General features: G+C 43.8%; 1 long non-coding RNA gene across 16 annotated transcripts in view; it reads left to right on the top strand.

Annotated features, from left to right (window-relative positions):
• Positions 1-26,278, top strand: part of LOC307181468 — a 1,676,472-nt gene that overhangs the window by 552,861 nt on the left and 1,097,333 nt on the right. Inside the window, exon 1 of one of the 16 annotated variants that reach the window (XR_013826848.1) lies at positions 10,805-10,847. The exons of the other annotated variants lie outside the window; for them this stretch is intronic. This is a non-coding gene — a long non-coding RNA (uncharacterized lncRNA). Of the gene's footprint in view, positions 1-10,804; positions 10,848-26,278 lie in introns of those variants that run through there. 16 annotated transcript variants of the gene reach the window in all.

Here is a 26,278-nt window from a genome sequence, read left to right as displayed (position 1 = left end):
TTCTCCTGAGTGTCTGTTGGCAATTTACATCCCGCCCATCAGCATAACAAGGCTCCCAGTTCTCCATGGCCTGTCCTGCCTTTCTGGATTTTACACTTTTTTCAGATGGCCCTTTTGACCGGGGGGAAGTGAGACTTCATTGTAGTGCAGATTTCCTTTGCAAGTTTGCTTGGTTGGCCAAAAAGGGCGTATGCGTTTTTTCCTGAATATATTCAGGAAAAAACGCATACGCCCTTTTTGGCCAAGTGCATCATTGTGGACGTTCTGCCTCTTTTCCTATGCTTTCAATGCAATTCCAGTCTACCTCCTGAAATCGGTTTCCTGCAATTCTGTCCCGCTTTCAAGTCCTCTTGGCAGCCTTACTTCAGTATATTTTTGGACGATAGCTGTCATTTATAACTCTGCAGGTTTGTGAATTACAGTGCCCCTGAGCTCCTTTCTTCAACTCGCTTTCTTGTGAGCTGGCCACAACACCGCAGGATGGCTTCAGGCCCTAATCTGGTTCCGGCACGGCACGCTGAGCCTTTGGTTAATTCCTCTTCCTGGTGGGATGTGAGTGTTAAATTTACCCGTCAGGACACCTCCAGCTAGTCTCTCATTGGTTCTCACTATTCCTGTTTATCTTCCGCAGAAATTGCAAACTGGGCCAAACAGGAGGTTAAAGGGACTGACTCTCCAAGTCGGGAGAGTGTTAGTAAAGCGTCTGGAATGTTGCACCCGAGTACCAGGGTACGAAAACTGAGACATATTTGAACACGTCTCCCGATCACATGGTTGATCATACTCTAGGTTCCACATGCATGTTTTAGCTGAAGGAAGAATACCTTAAACCTGGGTAGTTGAAACCCGTGGAATGGGTACCATGCAATATGACTTCAAAGGGTCTTCATTTGCTCACCAAACCTCTCCAATCCTATCACTGCTGCGTTTATGCCCCTGTACACATGCTTGATTCTCTTTCAGAGACATAGCAATCCATAGGTTTTAAGATACTTACAAGTCAGGTACATTCTTAGGCGTTTAATATGGGGTGTTGAGTCCATTTCGTTGAGCAAGGAGTAGCTCTTGTCTATTCCATATTTGGCTTAAGGAACTTTATCTGTGCTCATTTCAATCTCTGGTTTTATGCAGCACCCCAACTCACCTTTACCCTTAAGCAAGCATAAGTTGGTTTTCTAAATTTGAGACCCTGTTCTGTTCTGTAATTCAATTCCTGTGTAGCCAAGTTTACATTCCGTGTATTAGTGATATCTTATGATGTTTCTTTTTCTGTGTGACTTATTTCAGTTAGAAACATCGTACCTGAATCCACTCATTAAGCTGCTACGGGCCTGATGACAAAGATTTCATTGCTGAGTGATACTGCATTGTACGTAAGTACCACAACTTCTTTATCCATTTTTCACTTTCTGCGATATTGAACTTTTACAGTAAACGAGGTTCTTGTAAACAGAGGAGTCCCAAACTTTTGGGTGGCTGTGTCTTTTTGATTTTAATTTCCCTAAGCTATAGGACCATAAGTGGAAGTGCCCTAGGCTCTGTTGCTTTGTTTTTTAGATGTTTCAGGAAACACCATACACTTCTCAGGAGTGTCTGTTGACAATTTACATCCCGCCCATCAGAATAACAAAGCTCCCAGTTCTCCATGGCCTGTCCTGCCTTTCTGGATTTTACACCTTTTTCAGATGGCCCTTTTGACCGGGGGGAAGTGAGACTTCTTTGTAGTGCAGATTTCCTTTGCAAGCTTGCTTGGTTGGCCAAAAAGGGCGTATGCGTTTTTTCCTGAATATATTCAGGAAAAAACGCATACGCCCTTTTTGGCCAAGTGCATCATTGTGGACGTTCTGCCTCTTTTCCTATGCTTTCAATGCAATTCCAGTCTACCTCCTGAAATCGGTTTCCTGCAATTCTGCCCTGCTTTCAAGTCCTCTTGGCAGCCTTACTTCAGTCTATTTTTGGACGATAGCTGTCATTTATAACTCTGCAGGTTTGTGAATTACAGTGCCCCTGAGCTCCTTTCTTCAACTCGCTTTCTTTTGAGCTGGCCGCAACACCGCAGGATGGCTTCAGGCCCTAATCTGGTTATGGCACGGCACGCTGAGCCTTTGGTTAATTCATCTTCCTGGTGGGAAATGAGAGTTAAATTTGCCCGTCCAGACACCTCCAGCTAGTCCCTCATTGGTTCTCGCTATTCCTGTTCATCTTCCGCAGAAATTGCAAACTGGGCCAAACAGGAGGTTAAAGGGACTGACTCTCCAAGTCGGGAGAGTGTTAGTAAAGCGTCTGGAATGTTGCACCCGAGTACCAGGGTATGAAAACTGAGACATATTTGAACACGTCTCCCGATCACATGGTTGATCATACTCTAGGTTCCACATGCATGTTTTAGCTGAAGGAAGAATACCTTAAACCTGGGTATTTGAAACCCGTGGAATGGGTACCATGTAATATGACTTCAAAGGGTCTTCTTTTGCTCACCGAACCTCTCCAATCCTTTCACTGCTGTGTTTATGCCCCTGTACACACGCTTGATTCTCTTTTGGAGACATAGCAATCCATAGGTTTTAAGATACTTACTAGTCACGTACATTCTTAGGCGTTTAATATGGGGTGTTGAGTCCATTTCGCTGAGCAAGGAGTAGCTCTTGTCTATTCCATATTTGGCTTAAGGAAATTTATCTGTGCTCATTTCAATCTTTGGTTTTATGCAGCACCCCAACTCACCTTTCCCCTTAAGCAAGCATAAGTTGGTTTTCTAAATTTGAGACCCTGTTCTGTTTTGGAATTCAGTTCCTGTGTAGCCAAGTTTACATTCCGTGTATTAGTGATATTTTATGATGTTTCTTTTTCTGTGTGACTTATTTCAGTTAGAATCATCGTACCTGAATCCACTCATTATGCTGCTACGGGCCTGATGACATAGATTTCATTGCTGATTGATACTGCATTGTACGTAAGTACCACAAGTTCTTTATCCATTTTTCACTTTCTGTGATATTGAACTTGCACGGTAAACGAGGTTCTTGTAAACAGAGGCGTCCCAAACTTTGGGGTGGCTGTGTCTTTTTGATTTTAATTTCCCTAAGCTATAGGACCATAAGTGGAAGTGCCCTAGACTCTGTTGTTTTGTTTTTTCGATGTTTCAGGAAACACCATACACTTCTCCCGAGTTTCTGTTGGCAATTTACATCCCGCCCATCAGCATAACAAGGCTCCCAGTTCTCCATGGCCTGTCCTGCCTTTCTGGATTTTACACTTTTTTCAGATGGCCCTTTTGACCGGGGAGAAGTGAGACTTCTTTGTAGTGCAGATTTCCTTTGCAAGTTTGCTTGGTTGGCCAAAAAGGGCGTATGCGTTTTTTCCTGAACATATTCAGGAAAAAACGCATACGCCCTTTTTGGCCAAGTGCATCATTGTGGACGTTCTGCCTCTTTTCCTATGCTTTCAATGCAATTCCAGTCTACCTCCTGAAATCGGTTTCCTGCAATTCTGCCCCGCTTTCAAGTCCTCTTGGCAGCCTTACTTCAGTCTATTTTTGGACGATAGCTGTCATTTATAACTCTGCAGGTTTGTGAATTACAGTGCCCCTGAGCTCCTTTCTTCAACTCGCTTTCTTGTGAGCTGGCCGAAACACCGCAGGATGTCTTCAGGCCCTAATCTGGTTCTGGCACGGCACGCTGAGCCTTTGGTTAATTCTTCTTCCTGGTGGGAAATGAGAGTTAAATTTGCCCATCCAGACACCTTCAGCTAGTCTCTCATTGGTTCTCGCTATTCCTGTTCATCTTCCACAGAAATTGCAAACTGGGCCAAACAGGAGGTTAAAGGGACTGACTCTCCAAGTGGGGAGAGTGTTAGTAAAGCGTCTGGAATGTTGCACCCGAGTACCAGGGTACGAAAACTGAGACATATTTGAACACGTCTCCCGATCACATGGTTGATCATACTCTAGGTTCCACATGCAAGTTTTAGCTGAAGGAAGAATACCTTAAACCTGGGTAGTTAAAACCCATGGAATGGGTACCATGTAATATGACTTCAAAGGGTCTTCTTTTGCTCACCGAACCTCTCCAATCCTTTCACTGCTGTGTTTATGCCCCTGTACACATGCTTCATTCTCTTTCGGAGACATAGCAATCCATAGGTTTTAAGATACTTACTAGTCAGGTACATTCTTAGGCGTTTAATATGCGGTGTCGAGTCCATTTCGTTGAGCAAGCAGTAGCTCTTGTCTATTCCATATTTGGCTTAAGGAACTTTATCTGTGCTCATTTCGATCTCTGGTTTTATGCAGCACCCCAACTCACCTTTCCCCTTAAGCAAGCATAAGTTGGTTTTCTAAATTTGAGACCCTGTTCTGTTCTGTCATTCAGTTCCTGTGTAGCCAAGTTTACATTCCGTGTATTAGTGATATCTTATGATGTTTCTTTTTCTGTGTGACTTATTTCAGTTAGAAACATCGTACCTGAATCCACTCATTAAGCTGCTACGGGCCTGATGCCAAAGATTTCATTGCTGAGTGATACTGCATTGTACGTAAGTACCACAACTTCTTTATCCATTTTTCACTTTCTGCGATGTTGAACTTGTATGGTAAACGAGGTTCTTGTAAACAGAGGCGTCCCAAATTTTGGGGTGGCTGTGTCTTTTTGATTTTAATTTCCCTAAGCTATAGGACCATAAGTGGAAGTGCCCTAGACTCTGTTGCTTTGTTTTTTCGATGTTTCAGGAAACACCATACACTTCTCCTGAGTGTCTGTTGGCAATTTACATCCCGCCCATCAGCATAACAAGGCTCCCAGTTCTCCATGGCCTGTCCTGCCTTTCTGGATTTTACACTTTTTTCAGATGGCCCTTTTGACCGGGGGGAAGTGAGACTTCATTGTAGTGCAGATTTCCTTTGCAAGTTTGCTTGGTTGGCCAAAAAGGGCGTATGCGTTTTTTCCTGAATATATTCAGGAAAAAACGCATACGCCCTTTTTGGCCAAGTGCATCATTGTGGACGTTCTGCCTCTTTTCCTATGCTTTCAATGCAATTCCAGTCTACCTCCTGAAATCGGTTTCCTGCAATTCTGTCCCGCTTTCAAGTCCTCTTGGCAGCCTTACTTCAGTATATTTTTGGACGATAGCTGTCATTTATAACTCTGCAGGTTTGTGAATTACAGTGCCCCTGAGCTCCTTTCTTCAACTCGCTTTCTTGTGAGCTGGCCACAACACCGCAGGATGGCTTCAGGCCCTAATCTGGTTCCGGCACGGCACGCTGAGCCTTTGGTTAATTCCTCTTCCTGGTGGGATGTGAGTGTTAAATTTACCCGTCAGGACACCTCCAGCTAGTCTCTCATTGGTTCTCGCTATTCCTGTTCATCTTCCGCAGAAATTGCAAACTGGGCCAAACAGGAGATTTAAGGGATTGACTCTGAAGTCGGGAGAGTGTTAGTAAAGCGTCTGGAATGTTGCACCCGAGTACCAGGGTACAAAAACTGAGACATATTTGAACACATCACCCGATCACATGGTTGATCATACTCTAGGTTCCACATGCATGTTTTAGCTGAAGGAAGAATACCTTAAACCTGGGTAGTTGAAACCCGTGGAATGGGTACCATGCAATATGACTTCAAAGGGTCTTCGTTTGCTCACCGAACCTCTCCAATCATATCACTGCTGCGTTTATGCCCCTGTACACACGCTTGATTCTCTTTTGGAGACATAGAAATCCATAGGTTTTAAGATACTTACTAGTCAGTTACATTCTTAGGTGTTTAATATGGGGTGTTGAGTCCATTTCGTTGAGCAAGGAGTAGCTCTTGTCTATTCCATATTTGGCTTAAGGAACTTTATCTGTGCTCATTTCAATCTCTGGTTTTATGCAGCACCCCAACTCACCTTTCCCCTTAAGCAAGCATAAGTTGGTTTTCTGAATTTGAGACCCTGTGCTGTTTTGGAATTCAGTTCCTGTGTAGCCAAGTTTACATTCCGTGTATTAGTGATATCTTATGATGTTTCTTTTTCTGTGTGACTTATTTCAGTTAGAATCATCGTACCTGAATCCACTCATTATGCTGCTACGGGCCTGATGACATAGATTTCATTGCTGAGTGATACTGCATTGTACGTAAGTACCACAAGTTCTTTATCCATTTTTCACTTTCTGTGATGTTGAACTTGTACGGTAAACGAGGTTCTTGTAAACAGAGGCGTCCCAAATTTTGGGGTGGCTGTGTCTTTTTGATTTTAATTTCCCTAAGCTATAGGACCATAAGTGGAAGTGCCCTAGGCTCTGTTGCTTTGTTTTTTAGATATTTCAGGAAACACCATACACTTCTCCCGAGTGTCTGTTGGCAATTTACATCCCGCCCATCAGCATAACAAGGCTCCCAGTTCTCCATGGCCTGTCCTGCCTTTCTGGATTTTACACTTTTTTCAGATGGCCCTTTTGACCGGGGGGAAGTGAGACTTCATTGTACTGCAGACTTCTTTGCAAGCTTGCTTGGTTGGCCAAAAAGGGCGTATGCGTTTTTTCCTGAATATATTCAGGAAAAAACGCATACGCCCTTTTTGGCCAAGTGCATCATTGTGGACGTTCTGCCTCTTTTCCTATGCTTTCAATGCAATTCCAGTCTACCTCCTGAAATCGGTTTCCTGCAATTCTGCCCCGCTTTCAAGTCCTCTTGGCAGCCTTACTTCAGTATATTTTTTGACGATAGCTGTCATTTATAACTCTGCAGGTTTGTGAATTACAGTGCCCCTGAGCTCCTTTCTTCAACTCACTTTCTTGTGACCTGGCCGCCACACTGCAGGATTGCTTGAGGCCCTAATCTGGTACCGGCACGGCACGCTGAGCCTTTGGTTAATTCCTCTTCCTGGTGGGAAATGAGAGTTAAATTTGCCCGTCCAGACACCTCCATCTAGTCTCCCATTGGTTCTCCCTATTCCTGTTCATCTTCCGCAGAAATTGCAAACTGGGCCAAACAGGAGGTTAAAGGTGCTGACTCTCCAAGTGGGGAGAGTGTTAATAAAGCATCTGGAATGTTGCACCCGAGTACCAGGGGAGGAAAACTGAGACATATTTGAACACGTCTCCCGTTCACACAGTTGATCATACTCTGGGTTCCACATGCATGTTTTAGCTGAAGGAAGAATTCCTAAAACCTGCAGAGTTTAGACCCGTGGAATGGGTACCATGCAATATGACTTCAAAGGGTCTTCATTTGCTCACCGAACCTCTCCAATCCTATCACTCCTGCGTTTATGCCCCTGTACACACGCTTGATTCCCTTTTGGAGACATAGCAATCCATAGGTTTTAAGATACTTACTAGTCAGGTACATTCTTAGGCGTTTAATATGGGGTGTTGAGTCCATTTCGTTGAGCAAGGAGTAGCTCTTGTCTATTCCATATTTGGCTTAAGGAACTTTATCTGTGCTCATTTCGATCTCTGGTTTTATGCAGCACCCCAACTCACCTTTCCCCTTAAGCAAGCATAAGTTGGTTTTCTAAATTTGAGACCCTGTTCTGTTCTGTAATTCAGTTCCTGTGTAGCCAAGTTTACATTCCGTGTATTACTGATATCTTATGATGTTTCTTTTTCTGTGTGACTTATTTCAGTTAGAATCATCATACCTGAATCCACTCATTGTGCTGCTAAGGGCCTGATGACACAGATTTCATTGCTGAGTGATATTTCTTTGTAAGTAAATACCACAACTTCTTTATCCATTTTTCACATTCTGCGATGTTGAACTTGTACTGTAAACGAGGTTCTTGTAAACAGAGGCGTCCCAAACTTTGGGGTGGCTGTGTCTTTTTGATTTTAATTTCCGTAAGCTATACGACCATAAGTGGAAGAGCCCTAGGCTCTGTTGCTTTGTTTTTTAGATGTTTCAGGAAACACCATACACTTCTCCGGAGTGTCTGTTGGCAATTTACATCCCGCCCATCAGCATAACAAGGCTCCCAGTTCTCCATGGCCTGTCCTGCCTTTCTGGATTTTACACTTTTTTCAGATGGCCCTTTTGACCGGGGGGAAGTGAGACTTCATTGTAGTGCAGATTTCCTTTGCAAGCTTGCTTGGTTGGCCAAAAAGGGCGTATGCGTTTTTTCCTGAATATATTCAGGAAAAAACGCATACGCCCTTTTTGGCCAAGTGCATCATTGTGGACGTTCTGCCTCTTTTCCTATGCTTTCAATGCAATTCCAGTCTACCTCCTGAAATCGGTTTCCTGCAATTCTGCCCCGCTTTCAAGTCCTCTTGGCAGCCTTACTTCAGTCTATTTTTGGACGATAGCTGTCATTTATAACTCTGCAGGTTTGTGAATTACAGTGCCCCTGAGCTCCTTTCCTCAACTCGCTTTCTTTTGAGCTGGCCGCAAAACCGCAGGATGGCTTCAGGCCCTAATCTGGTTCCGGCACGGCACGCTGAGCCTTTGGTTATTTCCTCTTCCTGGTGGGAAATGAGAGTTAAATTTGCCTGTCCAGACACCTCCAGCTAGTCTCTCATTGGTTCTCGCTATTCCTGTTCATCTTCCGCAGAAATTGCAAACTGGGCCAAACAGGAGGTTAAAGGCGCTGGCTCTCCAAGTGGGGAGAGTGTTAGTAAAGCGTCTGGAATGTTGCACCCGAGTACCAGGGGACGAAAACTGAGACATATTTGAACACGTCTCCCGATCACATGGTTGATCATACTCTGGGTTCCACATGCATGTTTTAGCTGAAGGAAGAATACCTAAAACCTGGGTAGTTGAAACCCGTGGAATGGGTACCATGCAATATGACTTCAAAGGGTCTTCATTTGCTCACTGAACCTCTCCAATCCTATCACTGCTGCGTTTTTGCCCCTGTACACATGCTTGATTCTCTTTCGGAGACATAGCAATCTATAGGTTTTAAGATACTTACTAGTCAGGTACATTCTTAGGCGTTTAATATGCGGTGTTGAGTCCATTTCGTTGAGCAAGGAGTAGCTCTTGTCTATTCCATATTTGGCTTAAGGAACTTTTTCTGTGCTCATTTCAATCTCTGGTTTTATGCAGCACCACAACTCAGCTTTCCCCTTAAGCAAGCATAAGTTGGTTTTCTAAATTTGAGATCCTGTTCTGTTCTGTAATTCAGTTCCTGTGTAGCCAAGTTTACATTCCATATATTACTGATATCTTATGATGTTTCTTTTTCTGTGTGACTTATTTCAGTTAGAATCATCATACCTGAATCCACTCATTGTGCTGCTAAGGGCCTGATGACATAGATTTCATTGCTGAGTGATATTGCTTTGTAAGTAAATACCACAACTTCTTTATCCATTTTTCACTTTCTGCGATGTTGAAATTGTACTGTAAACAAGGTTCTTGTAAACACAGGCGTCCCAAACATTGGGGTGGCTGTGTCTTTTTGATTTTAATTTCCCTAAGCTATAGGACCATAAGTGGAAGTGCCCTAGGCTCTGTTGCTTTGTTTTTTAGATGTTTCAGGAAACACCATACACTTCTCCCGAGTGTCTGTTGGCAATTTACATCCCGCCCATCAGCATAACAAGGCTCCCAGTTCTCCATGGCCTGTCCTGCCTTTCTGGATTTTACACATTTTTCAGATGGCCCTTTTGACCGGGGGGAAGTGAGACTTCATTGTAGTGCAGATTTCCTTTGCAAGCTTGCTTGGTTGGCCAAAAAGGGCGTATGCGTTTTTTCCTGAATATATTCAGGAAAAAACGCATACGCCCTTTTTGGCCAAGTGCATCATTGTGGACGTTCTGCCTCTTTTCCTATGCTTTCAATACAATTCCAGTCTACCTCCTGAAATCGGTTTCCTGCAATTCTGCCCCGCTTTCAAGTCCTCTTGGCAGCCTTACTTCAGTCTATTTTTCGACGATAGCTGTCATTTATAACTCTGCAGGTTTGTGAATTACAGTGCCCCTGAGCTCCTTTCTTCAACTCGCTTTCTTGTGACCTGGCCGCAACACCGCAGGATGGCTTCAGGCCCTAATCTGGTTCTGGCACGGCACGCTGAGCCTTTGGTTAATTCCTCTTCCTGGTGGGAAATGAGAGTTAAATTTGCCCATCCAGACACCTCCAGCTAGCCTCTCATTGGTTCTCGCTATTCCTGTTCATCTTCCACAGAAATTGCAAACTGGGCCAAACAGGAGGTTAAATGGACTGACTCTCCCAGTCAGGAGAGTGTTAGTAAAGCATCTGGAATGTTGCACCCGAGTACCAGGGGAGGAAAACTGAGACATATTTGAACACGTCTCCCGTTCACACGGTTGATCATACTCTGGGTTCCACATGCATGTTGTAGCTGAAGGAAGAATAACTTAAACCTGGAGAGCTGAGACCCGTGTAATGGGTACCATGCAATATGACTTCAAAGGGTCTTCATTTGCTCACCGAACCTCTCCAATCCTATCACTGCTGCGTTTATGCCCCTGTACACATGCTTGATTCTCTTTCAGAGACATAGCAATCCATAGGTTTTAAGATACTTACTAGTCAGGTACATTCTTAGGCGTTTAATATGCGGTGTTGAGTCCATTTCGTTGAGCAAGGAGTAGCTCTTGTCTATTCCATATTTGGCTTAAGGAACTTTATCTGTGCTCATTTCAATCTCTGATTTTATGCAGCACCCCAACTCACCTTTCCCCTTAAGCAAGCATAAGTTGGTTTTCTAAATTTGAGACCCTGTTCTGTTCTGTAATTCAGTTCCTGTGTAGCCAAGTTTACATTCCGTGTATTACTGATATCTTATGATGTTTCTTTTTCTGTGTGACTTATTTCAGTTAGAATCATCATACCTGAATCCACTCATTGTGCTGCTAAGGGCCTTGTGACACAGATTTCATTGCTGAGTGATGTTGCTTTGTAAGTAAATACCACAACTTCTTTATCCATTTTTCACTTTCTGCGATGTTGAACTTGTACTATAAATGAGTTTCTTGTAAACAGAGCCATTCCAAACTTTGGGGTGGCTGTGTCTTTTTGATTTTAATTTCCCTAAGCTATAGGACCATAAGTGGAAGAGCCCTAGGTTCTGTTGCTTTGTTTTTTAGATGTTTCAGGAAACACCATACACTTCTCCCGAGTGGTTGTTGGCAATTTACATCCCGCCCATCAGCATAACAAGGCTCCCAGTTCTCCATGGCCTGTCCTGCCTTTCTGGATTTTACACTTTTTTCAGATGGCCCTTTTGACCGGGGGGAAGTGAGACTTCATTGTAGTGCAGATTTCCTTTGCAAGCTTGCTTGGTTGGCCAAAAAGGGCGTATGCGTTTTTTCCTGAATATATTCAGGAAAAAACGCATACGCCCTTTTTGGCTAAGTGCATCATTGTGGACGTTCTGCCTCTTTTCCTATGCTTTCAATGCAATTCCAGTCTACCTCCTGAAATCGGTTTCCTGCAATTCTGCCCTGCTTTCAAGTCCTCTTGGCAGCCTTACTTCAGTATATTTTTGGACGATACCTGTCATTTATAACTCTGCAGGTTTGTGAATTACAGTGCCCCTGAGCTCCTTTCTTCAACTCGCTTTCTTGTGACCTGGCCGCAACACCGCAGGATGGCTTCAGGCCCTAATCTGGTTCCGGCACGGCATGCTGAGCCTTTGGTTAATTCCTCTTCCTGGTGGGAAATGAGAGTTAAATTTGCCCGTTCAGACACCTCCAGCTAGTCTCTCATTGGTTCTCGCTATTCCTGTTCATCTTCCGCAGAAATTGCAAACTGGGCCAAACAGGAGGTTAAAGGGACTGACTCTCCAAATCGGGAGAGTGTTAGTAAAGCGTCTCGAATGTTGCACCCGAGTACCAGGGTACGAAAACTGAGACATATTTGAACACGTCTCCCGTTCACATGGTTGATCATACTTGGGTTCCACATGCCTGTTTTAGCTGAATGAAGAATACCTTAAACGTGGAGCGTTGAGACCCGTGTAATGGGTACCATGCAATATGACTTCAAAGGGTCTTCATTTGCTCACCGAACCTCTCCAATCCTATCACTGCTACGTTTATGCCCCTGTACACATGCTTGATTCTCTCTTGGAGACATAGCAATCCATAAGTTTTACGATACTTACTAGTCAGGTACATTCTTAGGCGTTTAATATGCGGTGTTGAGTCCATTTCGTTGAGCAAGGAGTAGCTCTTGTCTATTCCATATTTGACTTAAGGAACTTTATCTGTGCTCATTTCAATCTCTGGTTTTATGCAGCACCACAACTCACCTTTCCCCTTAAGCAAGCATAAGTTGGTTTTCTAAATTTGAGACCCTGTTCTGTTCTGTAATTCAGTTCCTGTGTAGCCAAGTTTACATTCCGTGTATTACTGATATCTTATGATGTTTCTTTTTCTGTGTGACTTATTTCAGTTAGAATCATCATACCTGAATCCACTCATTGTGCTGCTAAGGGCCTGATGACACAGATTTCATTGCTGAGTGATATTGCTTTGTAAGTAAATACCACAACTTCTTTATCCATTTTTCACTTTCTGCGATGTTGAACTTGTACTGTAAACGAGGTTCTTGTAAACAGAGCCGTTCCAAACTTTGGGGTGGCTGTGTCTTTTTGATTTTAATTTCCCTAAGCTATAGGACCATAAGTGGAAGTGCCCTAGGTTCTGTTGCTTTGTTTTTTAGATGTTTCAGGAAACACCATACACTTCTCCCGAGTGGTTGTTGGCAATTTACATCCCGCCCATCAGCATAACAAGGCTCCCAGTTCTCCATGGCCTGTCCTGCCTTTCTGGATTTTACTCTTTTTTCAGATGGCCCTTTTGACTGGGGGGAAGTGAGACTTCCTTGTAGTGCAGATTTCCTTTGCAAGCTTGCTTGGTTGGCCAAAAAGGGCGTATGCGTTTTTTCCTGAATATATTCAGGAAAAAACGCATACGCCCTTTTTGGCCAAGTGCATCATTGTGGACGTTCTGCCTCTTTTCCTATGCTTTCAATGCAATTCCAGTCTACCTCCTGAAATCGGTTTCCTGCAATTCTGCCCCGCTTTCAAGTCCTCTTCGCAGCCTCACTTCAGTCTATTTTTGGATGATAGCTGTCATTTATAACTCTGCAGGTTTGTGAATTACAGTGCCCCTGAGCTCCTTTCTTCAACTTGCATTCTTGTGACCTGCCCGCAACACCGCAGGATGGCTTCAGGCCCTAATCTGGTTCCGGCACGGCACGCTGAGCCTTTGGTTATTTCCTCTTCCTGGTGGGAAATGAGAGTTAAATTTGCCCGTCCAGACACCTCCAGCTACTCTCTCATTGGTTCTCGCTATTCCTGTTCATCTTCCGCAGAAATTGCAAACTGGGCCAAACAGGAGGTTAAAGGCGCTGACTCTCCAAGTGGGGAGAGTGTTAGTAAAGCGTCTGGAATGTTGCACCCGAGTACCAGGGGAGGAAAACTGAGACATATTTGAACACGTCTCCCGTTCACATGGTTGATCATACTTGGGTTCCACATGCATGTTTTAGCTGAAGGAAGAATACCTTAAACCTGGAGCGTTGAGACCCGTGTAATGGGTACCATGCAATATGACTTCAAAGGGTCTTCATTTGCTCACCGAACCTCTCCAATCCTATCACTGCTACGTTTATGCCCCTGTACACATGCTTGATTCTCTTTTGGAGACATAGCAATCCATAAGTTTTACGATACTTACTAGTCAGGTACATTCTTAGGCGTTTAATATGCGGTGTTGAGTCCATTTCGTTGAGCAAGGAGTAGCTCTTGTCTATTCCATATTTGACTTAAGGAACTTTATCTGTGCTCATTTCAATCTCTGGTTTTATGCAGCACCACAACTCACCTTTCCCCTTAAGCAAGCATAAGTTGGTTTTCTAAATTTGAGACCCTGTTCTGTTCTGTAATTCAGTTCCTGTGTAGCCAAGTTTACATTCCGTGTATTACTGATATCTTATGATGTTTCTTTTTCTGTGTGACTTATTTCAGTTAGAATCATCATACCTGAATCCACTCATTGTGCTGCTAAGGGCCTGATGACACAGATTTCATTGCTGAGTGATATTGCTTTGTAAGTAAATACCACAACTTCTTTATCCATTTTTCACTTTCTGCGATGTTGAACTTGTACTGTAAACGAGGTTCTTGTAAACAGAGCCGTTCCAAACTTTGGGGTGGCTGTGTCTTTTTGATTTTAATTTCCCTAAGCTATAGGACCATAAGTGGAAGTGCCCTAGGTTCTGTTGCTTTGTTTTTTAGATGTTTCAGGAAACACCATACACTTCTCCCGAGTGGTTGTTGGCAATTTACATCCCGCCCATCAGCATAACAAGGCTCCCAGTTCTCCATGGCCTGTCCTGCCTTTCTGGATTTTACTCTTTTTTCAGATGGCCCTTTTGACTGGGGGGAAGTGAGACTTCCTTGTAGTGCAGATTTCCTTTGCAAGCTTGCTTGGTTGGCCAAAAAGGGCGTATGCGTTTTTTCCTGAATATATTCAGGAAAAAACGCATACGCCCTTTTTGGCCAAGTGCATCATTGTGGACGTTCTGCCTCTTTTCCTATGCTTTCAATGCAATTCCAGTCTACCTACTGAAATCGGTTTCCTGCAATTCTGCCCCGCTTTCAAGTCCTCTTCGCAGCCTCACTTCAGTCTATTTTTGGATGATAGCTGTCATTTATAACTCTGCAGGTTTGTGAATTACAGTGCCCCTGAGCTCCTTTCTTCAACTTGCATTCTTGTGACCTGCCCGCAACACCGCAGGATGGCTTCAGGCCCTAATCTGGTTCCGGCACGGCACGCTGAGCCTTTGGTTATTTCCTCTTCCTGGTGGGAAATGAGAGTTAAATTTGCCCGTCCAGACACCTCCAGCTAGTCTCTCATTGGTTCTCGCTATTCCTGTTCATCTTCCGCAGAAATTGCAAACTGGGCCAAACAGGAGGTTAAAGGCGCTGACTCTCCAAGTGGGGAGAGTGTTAGTAAAGCGTCTGGAATGTTGCACCCGAGTACCAGGGGAGGAAAACTGAGACATATTTGAACACGTCTCCCGTTCACATGGTTGATCATACTTGGGTTCCACATGCATGTTTTAGCTGAAGGAAGAATACCTTAAACCTGGAGCGTTGAGACCCGTGTAATGGGTACCATGCAATATGACTTCAAAGGGTCTTCATTTGCTCACCGAACCTCTCCAATCCTATCACTGCTACGTTTATGCCCCTGTACACATGCTTGATTCTCTTTTGGAGACATAGCAATCCATAGGTTTTTAAGATACTTACTAGTCAGGTACATTCTTAGGCGTTTAATATGCGGTGTTGAGTCCATTTCGTTGAGCAAGGAGTAGCTCTTGTCTATTCCATATTTGACTTAAGGAACTTTATCTGTGCTCATTTCAATCTCTGGTTTTATGCAGCACCACAACTCACCTTTACCCTTAAGCAAGCATAAGTTGGTTTTCTAAATTTGAGACCCTGTTCTGTACTGTAATTCAGTTCCTGTGTAGCCAAGTTTACATTCCGTGTATTACTGATATCTTATGATGTTTCTTTTTCTGTGTGACTTATTTCAGTTAGAATCATCATACCTGAATCCACTCATTGTGCTGCTAAGGGCCTGATGACACAGATTTCATTGCTGTGTGATATTGCTTTGTAAGTAAATACCACAACTTCTTTATCCATTTTTCACTTTCTGCGATGTTGAACTTGTACTGTAAACGAGGTTCTTGTAAACAGAGGCGTCCCAAACTTTGGGGTGGCTGTGTCTTTTTGATTTTAATTTCCCTAAGCTATAGGACCATAAGTGGCAGTGCCCTAGGCTCTGTTGCTTTGTTTTTTAGATGTTTCAGGAAACACCATACTCTTCTCCCGAGTGTCTGTTGGCAATTTACATCCCGCCCATCAGCATAACAAGGCTCCCAGTTCTTCATGGCCTGTCCTGCCTTTCTGGATTTTACACTTTTTTCAGATGGCCCTTTTGACCGGGGGGAAGTGAGACTTCATTGTAGTGCAGATTTCCTTTGCAAGCTTGCTTGGTTGGCCAAAAAGGGCGTATGCGTTTTTTCCTGAATATATTCAGGAAAAAACGCATACGCCCTTTTTGGCCAAGTGCATCATTGTGGACGTTCTGCCTCTTTTCCTATGCTTTCAATGCAATTCCAGTCTACCTCCTGAAATCGGTTTCCTGCAATTCTGCCCCGCTTTCAAGTCCTCTTGGCAACCTTACTTCAGTCTATTTTTGGACGATAGCTGTCATTTATAACTCTGCAGGTTTGTGAATTACAGTGCCCCTGAGCTCCTTTCTTCAACTCACTTTCTTTTGTGCTGGCCGCAACACCGCAGAATGGCTTCAGGCCCTAATCTGGTTCTGGCACGGCACGCTGAGCCTTTGGTTAATTCCTCTTCCTGGTGGGAAATGAGAGTTAAATTTGCCCGTCCAGACACCTCCAGGTAGCCTCTCATTGGTTCTCGCTATTCCTGTTCATCTTCCGCAGAAATTGCAAACTGGGCCAAACAGGAGGTTAAAGGGACTGACTCTCCAAGTCGGGAGAGTGTTAGTAAAGCGTCTGGAATCTTGCACCCGAGTACCAGAGCACGAAAACTGAGACATATTTGAACACGTCTCCCGATCACATGGTTGATCATACTCTAGGTTCCACATGCATGTTTTAGCTGAAGGAAGAATACCTTAAACTTGGGTAGTTGAAACCCGTGGAATGGGTACCATGCAATATGACTTCAAAGGGTCTTCATTTGCTCACCGAACCTCTCCAATCCTATCACTGCTGCGTTTATGCCCCTGTACACATGCTTGGTTCTCTTTCGGAGACATAGCAATCCATAGGTTTTAAGATACTTACTAGTCAGGTACATTCTTAGGCGTTTAATATGGGGTGTTGAGTCCATTTCGTTGAGCAAGGAGTAGCTCTTGTCTATTCCATATTTGGCTTAAGGAACTTTATCTGTGCTCATTTCAATCTCTGGTTTTATGCAGCACCCCAACTCACCTTTACCCTTAAGCAAGAATAAGATGGTTTTCTAAATTTGAGACCCTGTTCTGTTCTGTAATTCAGTTCCTGTGTAGCCAAGTTTACATTCCGTGTATTACTGATATCTTATGATGTTTCTTTTTCTGTGTGACTTATTTCAGTTAGAATCATCATACCTGAATCCACTCATTGTGCTGCTAAGGGCCTGATGACACAGACTTCATTGCTGAGTGATATTGCTTTGTAAGTAAATACCACAACTTCTTTATCCATTTTTCACTTTCTGCGATGTTGAACTTGTACTGTAAACGAGGTTCTTGTCAACAGAGCCATTCCAAACTTTGGGGTGGCTGTGTCTTTTTGATTTTAATTTCCCTAAGCTATAGGACCATAAGTGGAAGTGCCCTATGTTCTGTTGCTTTGTTTTTTAGATGTTTCAGGAAACACCATACACTTCTCCCGAGTGGTTGTTGGCAATTTACATCCCGCCCTTCAGCATAACAAGGCTCCCAGTTCTCCATGGCCTGTCCTGCCTTTCTGGATTTTACCCTTTTTTCAGATGGCCCTTTTGACCGGGGGGAAGTGAGACTTCATTGTAGTGCAGATTTCCTTTGCAAGCTTGCTTGGTTGGCCAAAAAGGGCGTATGCGTTTTTTCCTGAATATATTCAGGAAAAAACGCATACGCCCTTTTTGGCCAAGTGCATCATTGTGGACGTTCTGCCTCTTTTCCTATGCTTTCAATGCAATTCCAGTCTACCTCCTGAAATCGGTTTCCTGCAATTCTGCCCCGCTTTCAAGTCCTCTTGGCAGCCTTATTTCAGTCTATTTTTGGACGATAGCTGTCATTTATAACTCTGCAGGCTTGTGAATTACAGTGCCCCTGAGCTCCTTTCTTCAACTCGCTTTCTTGTGACCTGGCCGCAACACCGCAGGATGGCTTCAGGCCCTAATCTGGTTCCGGCACGGCACGCTGAGCCTTTGGTTAATTCCTCTTCCTGGTGGGAAATGAGAGTTAAATTTGCCCGTCCAGACACCTCCAGCTAGTCTCTCATTGGTTCTCGCTATTCCTGTTCATCTTCCGCAGAAATTGCAAACTGGGCCACACAGGAGGTTAAAGGGACTGACTCTCCAAGTGGGGAGAGTGTTAGTAAAGCGTCTGGAATGTTGCACCCGAGTACCAGGGGAGGAAAACTGAGACATATTTGAACACGTCTCCCGTTCACATGGTTGATCATACTTGGGTTCCACATGCATGTTTTAGCTGAAGGAAGAATACCTTAAACCTGGAGAGTTGAGACCCGTGTAATGGGTACCATGCAATATGACTTCAAAGGGTCTTCATTTGCTCACCGAACCTCTCCAATCCTATCACTGCTGCGTTTATGTCCCTGTACACATGCTTGATTCTCTTTTGGAGACATAGCAATCCATAGGTTTTAAGATACTTACTAGTCAGGTACATTCTTAGGCGTTTAATATGCGGTGTTGAGTCCATTTCGTTGAGCAAGGAGTAGCTCTTGTCTATTCCATATTTGGCTTAAGGAACTTTATCTGTGCTCATTTCAATCTCTGGTTTTATGCAGCACCCCAACTCACCTTTACCCTTAAGCAAGCATAAGTTGGTTTTCTAAATTTGAGACCCTGTTCTGTTCTGTAATTCAGTTCCTGTGTAGCCAAGTTTACATTCCGTGTATTAGTGATATCTTATGATGTTTCTTTTTCTGTGTGACTTATTTCAGTTAGAATCATCATACCTGAATCCACTCATTGTGATGCTAAGGGCCTGATGACACAGATTTCATTGCTGAGTGATATTGCTTTGTAAGTAAATACCACAACTTCTTTATCCATTTTTCACTTTCTGCGATGTTGAACTTGTACTGTAAACGAGGTTGTTGTAAACAGAGGTGTCCCATACTTTGGGGTGGCTGTGTCTTTTTGATTTTAATTTCCCTAAGCTATAGGACCATAAGTGGCAGTGCCCTAGGCTCTGTTGCTTTGTTTTTTAGATGTTTCAGGAAACACCATAGACTTCTCCCGTGTGTCTGTTGGCAATTTACATCCCGCCCATCAGCACAACAAGGCTCCCAGTTCTCCATGGCCTGTCCTGCCTTTCTGGATTTTACACTTTTTTCAGATGGCCCTTTTGACCGGGGGGAAGTGAGACTTCATTGTAGTGCAGATTTCCTTTGCAAGCTTGCTTGGTTGGCCAAAAAGGGCGTATGCGTTTTTTCCTGAATATATTCAGGAAAAAACGCATACGCCCTTTTTGGCCAAGTGCATCATTGTGGACGTTCTGCCTCTTTTCCTATGCTTTCAATGCAATTCCAGTCTACCTCCTGAAATCAGTTTCCTGCAATTCTGCCCCGCTTTCAAGTCCTCTTGGCAGCCTTACTTCAGTATATTTTTGGACGATAGCTGTCATTTATAACTCTGCAGGTTTGTGAATTACAGTGCCCCTGAGCTCCTTTCTTCAACTCGCTTTCTTTTGAGCTGGCCGCAACACCGCAGGATGGCTTCAGGCCCTAATCTGGTTCCGGTACGGCACGCTGAGCCTTTGGTTATTTCCTCTTCCTGGTGGGAAATGAGAGTTAAATTTGCCCGTCCAGACAACTCCAGCTAGCCTCTCATTGGTTCTCACTATTCCTGTTCATCTTCCGCAGAAATTGCAAACTGGGCCAAACAGGAGGTTAAAGGCGCTGACTCTCCAAGTGGGGAGAGTGTTAGTAAAGCGTCTGGAATGTTGCACCCGAGTACCAGGGGAGGAAAACTGAGACATATTTGTACACGTCTCCCGTTCACATGGTTGATCATACTTGGGTTCCACATGCATGTTTTAGCTGAAGGAAGAATACCTTAAACCTGGAGAGTTGAGACCCGTGTAATGGGTACCATGCAATATGACTTCAAAGGGTCTTCATTTGCTCACCGAACGTCTCCAATCCTATCACTGCTGCGTTTATGCCCCTGTACACATGCTTGATTCTCTTTTGGAGACATAGCAATCCATAGGTTTTACGATACTTACTAGTCAGGTACATTCTTAGGCGTTTAATATGCGGTGTTGAGTCCATTTCGTTGAGCAAGGAGTAGCTCTTGTCTATTCCATATTTGGCTTAAGGAACTTTATCTGTGCTCATTTCAATCTCTGGTTTTATGCAGCACCCCAACTCACCTTTACCCTTAAGCAAGCATAAGTTGGTTTTCTAAATTTGAGACCCTGTTCTGTTCTGTAATTCAGTTCCTGTGTAGCCAAGTTTACATTCCGTGTATTACTGATATCTTATGATGTTTCTTTTTCTGTGTGACTTATTTCAGTTAGAATCATCATACCTGAATCCACTCATTGTGCTGCTAAGGGCCTGATGACACAGATTTCATTGCTGAGTGATATTGCTTTGTAAGTAAATACCACAACTTCTTTATCCATTTTTCACTTTCTGCGATGTTGAACTTGTACTGTAAATGAGGTTCTTGTAAACAGAGCCATTCCAAACTTTGGGGTGGCTGTGTCTTTTTGATTTTAATTTCCCTAAGCTATAGGACCATAAGTGGAAGTGCCCTAGGTTCTGTTGCTTTGTTTTTTTGATGTTTCAGGAAACACCATACACTTCTCCGGAGTGGTTGTTGGCAATTTACATCCCGCCCATCAGCATAACAAGGCTCCCAGTTCTCCATGGCCTGTCCTGCCTTTCTGGATTTTACACTTTTTTCAGATGGCCCTTTTGACCGGGGGGAAGTGAGACTTCATTGTAGGGCAGATTTCCTTTGCAAGCTTGCTTGGTTGGCCAAAAAGGGCGTATGCGTTTTTTCCTGAATATATTCAGGAAAAAACGCATACGCCCTTTTTGGCCAAGTGCATCATTGTGGACGTTCTGCCTCTTTTCCTATGCTTTCAATGCAATTCCAGTCTACCTCCTGAAATCGGTTTCCTGCAATTCTGCCCCGCTTTCAAGTCCTCTTGGCAGCCGTACTTCAGTCTATTTTTGGACGATAGCTCTCATTTATAACTCTGCAGGTTTGTGAATTACAGTGCCCCTGCGCTCCTTTCTTCAACTCGGTTTTTTTTGAGCTGGCCGCAACACCGCAGCATGGCTTCAGGCCCTAATCTGGTTCCGGTACGGCACGCTGAGCCTTTGGTTATTTCCTCTTCCTGTTGGGAAATGAGAGTTAAATTTGCCCGTCCAGACACCTCCAGCTAGCCTCTCATTGGTTCTCACTATTCCTGTTCATCTTCCGCAGAAATTGCAAACTGTGCCAAACAGGAGGTTAAAGACGCTGACTCTCCAAGTGGGGAGAGTGTTATTAAAGCGTCTGGAATGTTGCACCCGAGTACCAGGGTACGAAAACTGAGACATATTTGAACACGTCTCCTGATCACATGGTTGATCATACTCTGGGTTCCACATGCATGTTTTAGCTGAAGGAAGAATACCTAAAACCTGGGTAGTTGAAACCCGTGGAATGGGTACCATGCAATATGACTTCAAAGGGTCTTCATTTGCCCACCGAACCTCTGCAATCCTATCACTGCTGCGTTTATGCCCCTGTACACATGCTTGATTCTCTTTCGGAGAGATAGCAATCCATAGGTTTTAAGATACTTACTAGTCAGGTACATTCTTAGGCGTTTAATATGCGGTGTTGAGTCCATTTCGTTGAGCAAGGAGTAGCTCTTGTCTATTCCATATTTGGCTTAAGGAACTTTATCTGTGCTCATTTCAATCTCTGGTTTTATGCAGCAACCCAACTCACCTTTCCCCTTAAGCAAGCATAAGTTGGTTTTCTAAATTTGAGAACCTGTTCTGTTTTGGAATTCAGTTCCTGTGTAGCCAAGTTTACATTCCGTGTATTAGTGATATCTTATGATGTTTCTTTTTCTGTGTGACTTATTTCAGTTAGAATCATCGTACCTGAATCCACTCATTATGCTGCTACGGGCCTGATGACATAGATTTCATTGCTGAGTGATACTGCATTGTACGTAAGTACCACAAGTTCTTTATCCATTTTTCACTTTCTGCGATGTTGAACTTGTACTGTAAACGAGGTTCTTGTAAACAGAGCCGTTCCAAACTTTGGGGTGGCTGTGTCTTTTTGATTTTAATTTCCCTAAGCTATAGGACCATAAGTGGAAGTGCCCTAGGCTCTGTTGCTTTGTTTTTTAGATGTTTTAGGAGACACCATACAGTTCTCCCAAGTGTCTGTTGGCAATTTACATCCCGCCCATCAGCGTAACAAGGCTCCCAGTTCTCAATAGCCTGTTGCCTTTCTGGATTTTACACTTTTTTCAGATGGCCATTTTGACCGGGGGGAAGTGAGACTTCATTGTAGTGCAGATTTCCTTTGCAAGCTTGCTTGGTTGGCCAAAAAGGGCGTATGGGTTTTTTCCTGATTATATTCAGGAAAAAACACATACGCCCTTTTTGGCCAAGTGCATCATTGTGGACGTTCTGCCTCTTTTCCTATGCTTTCAATGCAATTCCAGTCTACCTCCTGAAATTGGTTTCCTGCAATTCTGCCCTGCTTTCAAGTCCTCTTGGCAGCCTTACTTCAGTCTATTTTTGGACGATAGCTGTCATTTATAACTCTGCAGGTTTGTGAATTACAGTGCCCCTGAGCTCCTTTCTTCAACTCGCTTTCTTGTGACCTGGCCGCAACACCGCAGGATGGCTTCAGGCCCTAATCTGGTTCCGGCACGGCATGCTGAGCCTTTGGTTAATTCCTCTTCCTGGTGGGAAATGAGAGTTAAATTTGCCCATCCAGACACCTCCAGCTAGCCTCTCATTGGTTCTCGCTATTCCTGTTCATCTTCCGCAGAAATTGCAAACTGGGCCAAACAGGAGGTTAAAGGGACTGCCTCTCCAAGTGGGGAGAGTGTTAGTAAAGCGTCTGGAATGTTGCACCCGAGTACCAGGGGAGGAAAACTGAGACATATTTGAACACGTCTCCCGATCACATGGTTGATCATACTCTAGGTTCCACATGCATGTTTTAGCTGAAGGAGGAATACCTTAAACCTGGGTAGTTGAAACCTGTGGAATGGGTACCATGCAATATGACTTCAAAGGGTCTTCATTTGCTCACCGAACCTCTCCAATCCTAGCACTGCTGCGTTTATGCCCCTGTACACATGCTTGATTCTCTTTCGGAGACATAGCAATCCATAGGTTTTAAGATACTTACTAGTCAGGTACATTCTTAGGCGTTTAATATGCGGTGTTGAGTCCATTTCGTTGAGCAAGGAGTAGCTCTTGTCTATTCCATATTTGGCTTAAGGAACTTTATCTGTGCTCATTTCAATCTCTGGTTTTATGCAGCACCCCAACTCACCTTTACCCTTAAGCAAGAATAAGTTGGTTTTCTAAATTTGAGACCCTGTTCTGTTCTGTAATTCAGTTCCTGTGTAGCCAAGTCTACATTCCGTGTATTACTGATATCATATGATGTTTCTCTTTCTGTGTGACTTATTTCAGTTAGAATCATCATACCTGAATCCACTCATTATGCTGCTACGGGCCTGATGACATAGATTTCATTGCTGAGTGATATTGCTTTGTAAGTAAATACCACAACTTCTTTATCCATTTTTCACTTTCTGCGATGTTGAACTTGTACTGTAAACGAGGTTCTTGTAAACAGAGGCGTCCCAAACTTTGGGGTGGCTGTGTCTTTTTGATTTTAATTTCCCTAAGCTATAGGACCATAAGTGGCAGTGCCCTAGGCTCTGTTGCTTTGTGTTTTAGATGTTTCAGGAAACACCATACACTTCTCCCGAGTGTCTGTTGGCAATTTACATCCCGCCCATCAGCATAACAAGGCTCCCAGTTCTCCATGGCCTGTCCTGCCTTTCTGGATTTTACACTTTTTTCAGATGGCCCTTTTGACCGGGGGGAAGTGAGACTTCATTGTAGTGCAGATTTCCTTTGCAAGCTTGCTTGGTTGGCCAAAAAGGGCGTATGCGTTTTTTCCTGAATATATTCAGGAAAAAACACATACGCCCTTTTTGGCCAAGTGCATCATTGTGGACGTTCTGCCTCTTTTCCTATGCTTTCAATGCAATTTCAGTCTACCTCCTGAAATCGGTTTCCTGCAATTCTGCCCCGCTTTCAAGTCCTCTTGGCAGCCTTATTTCAGTCTATTTTTGGACGATAGCTGTCATTTATAACTCTGCAGGTTTGTGAATTACAGTGCCCCTGAGCTCCTTTCTTCAACTCGCTTTCTTGTGACCTGGCCGCAACACCGCAGGATGGCTTCAGGCCTTAATCTGGTTCTGGCACGGCACGCTGAGCCTTTGGTTATTTCCTCCTCCTGGTGGGAAATGAGAGTTAAATTTGCCCGTCCAGACACCTCCAGCTAGCCTCTCATTGGTTCTCGCTATTCCTGTTCATCTTCCGCAGAAATTGCAAACTGGGCCAAACAGGAGGTTAAAGGCGCTGACTCTCCAAGTGGGGAGAGTGTTAGTAAAGCGTCTGGAATGTTGCACCCGAGTACCAGGGGAGGAAAACTGAGACATATTTGAACACGTCTCCCGATCACATGGTTGATCATACTCTGGGTTCCACATGCATGTTTTAGCTGAACGAAGAATACCTAAAACCTGGGTAGTTGAAACCCGTGGAATGGGTACCATGCAATATGACTTCAAAGGGTCTTCATTTGCTCACCGAACCTCTCCAATCCTATCACTGCTGCGTTTATGCCCCTGTACACATGCTTGATTCTCTTTCGGAGACATAGCAATCCATATGTTTTAAGATACTTACTAGTCAGGTACATTCTTAGGCGTTTAATATGCGGTGTTGAGTCCATTTCATTGAGCAAGGAGTAGCTCTTGTCTATTCCATATTTGGCTTAAGGAACTTTATCTGTGCTCATTTCAATCTCTGGTTTTATGCAGCACCCCAACTCACCTTTACCCTTAAGCAAGCATAAGTTGGTTTTCTAAATTTGAGACCCTGTTCTGTTCTGTAATTCAGTTCCTGTGTAGCCAAGTTTACATTCCGTGTATTACTGATATCTTATGATGTTTCTTTTTCTGTGTGACTTATTTCAGTTAGAATCATCATACCTGAATCCACTCACTGTGCTGCTAAGGGCCTGATGACACAGATTTCATTGCTGAGTGATATTGCTTTGTAAGTAAATACCACAACTTCTTTATCCATTTTTCACTTTCTGCGATGTTGAACTTGTACTGTAAACGAGGTTCTTGTAAACAGAGCCGTTCCAAACTTTGGGGTGGCTGTGTCTTTTTGATTTTAATTTCCCTAAGCTATAGGACCATAAGTGGAAGTGCCCTAGGTTCTGTTGCTTTGTTTTTTAGATGTTTCAGGAAACACCATACACTTCTCCCAAGTGGTTGTTGGCAATTTACATCCCGCCCATCAGCATAACAAGGCTCCCAATTCTCCATGGCCTGTCCTGCCTTTTTGGATTTTACACTTGTTTCAGATGGCCCTTTTGACCGGGGGGAAGTGAGACTTCATTGTAGTGCAGATTTCCTTTGCAAGCTTGCTTGGTTGGCCAAAAAGGGCGTATGCGTTTTTTCCTGAATATATTCAGGAAAAAACGCATACGCCCTTTTTGGCCAAGTGCATCATTGTGGACGTTCTGCCTCTTTTCCTATGCTTTCAATGCAATTCCAGTCTACCTCCTGAAATCGGTTTCCTGCAATTCTGCCCCGCTTTCAAGTCCTCTTGGCAGCCTTACTTCAGTCTATTTTTGGACGATAGCTGTCATTTATAACTCTGCAGGTTTGTGAATTACAGTGCCCCTGAGCTCCTTTCTTCAACTCGCTTTCTTTTGAGCTGGCCGCAACACCGCAGGATGGCTTCAGGCCCTAATCTGGTTCCGGTACGGCACGCTGAGCCTTTGGTTATTTCCTCTTCCTGTTGGGAAATGAGAGTTAAATTTGCCCGTCCAGACACCTCCAGCTAGCCTCTCATTGGTTCTCGCTATTCCTGTTCATCTTCCGCAGAAATTGCAAACTGTGCCAAACAGGAGGTTAAAGGCGCTGACTCTCCAAGTGGGGAGAGTGTTAGTAAAGCGTCTGGAATGTTGCACCCGAGTACCAGGGGAGGAAAACTGAGACATATTTGAACACGTCTCCCGATCACATGGTTGATCATACTCTGGGTTCCACATGCATGTTTTAGCTGAAGGAAGAATACCTAAAACCTGGGTAGTTGAAACCCGTGGAATGGGTACCATGCAATATGACTTCAAAGGGACTTCATTTGCTCACCGAACCTCTCCAATCCTATCACTGCTGCGTTTATGCCCCTGTACACATGCTTGATTCTCTTTCAGAGACATAGCAATCCATAGGTTTTACGATACTTACTAGTCAGGT

Source organism: Stenella coeruleoalba (assembly GCF_951394435.1).
Source record: "Stenella coeruleoalba genome assembly, contig: scaffold_28, whole genome shotgun sequence".
In the NCBI taxonomy this organism is placed as follows: domain Eukaryota; kingdom Metazoa; phylum Chordata; class Mammalia; order Artiodactyla; family Delphinidae; genus Stenella; species Stenella coeruleoalba.
Note: the sequence above shows the minus strand (reverse complement) of the source record. Positions and strands in the feature narration are given on the sequence as shown.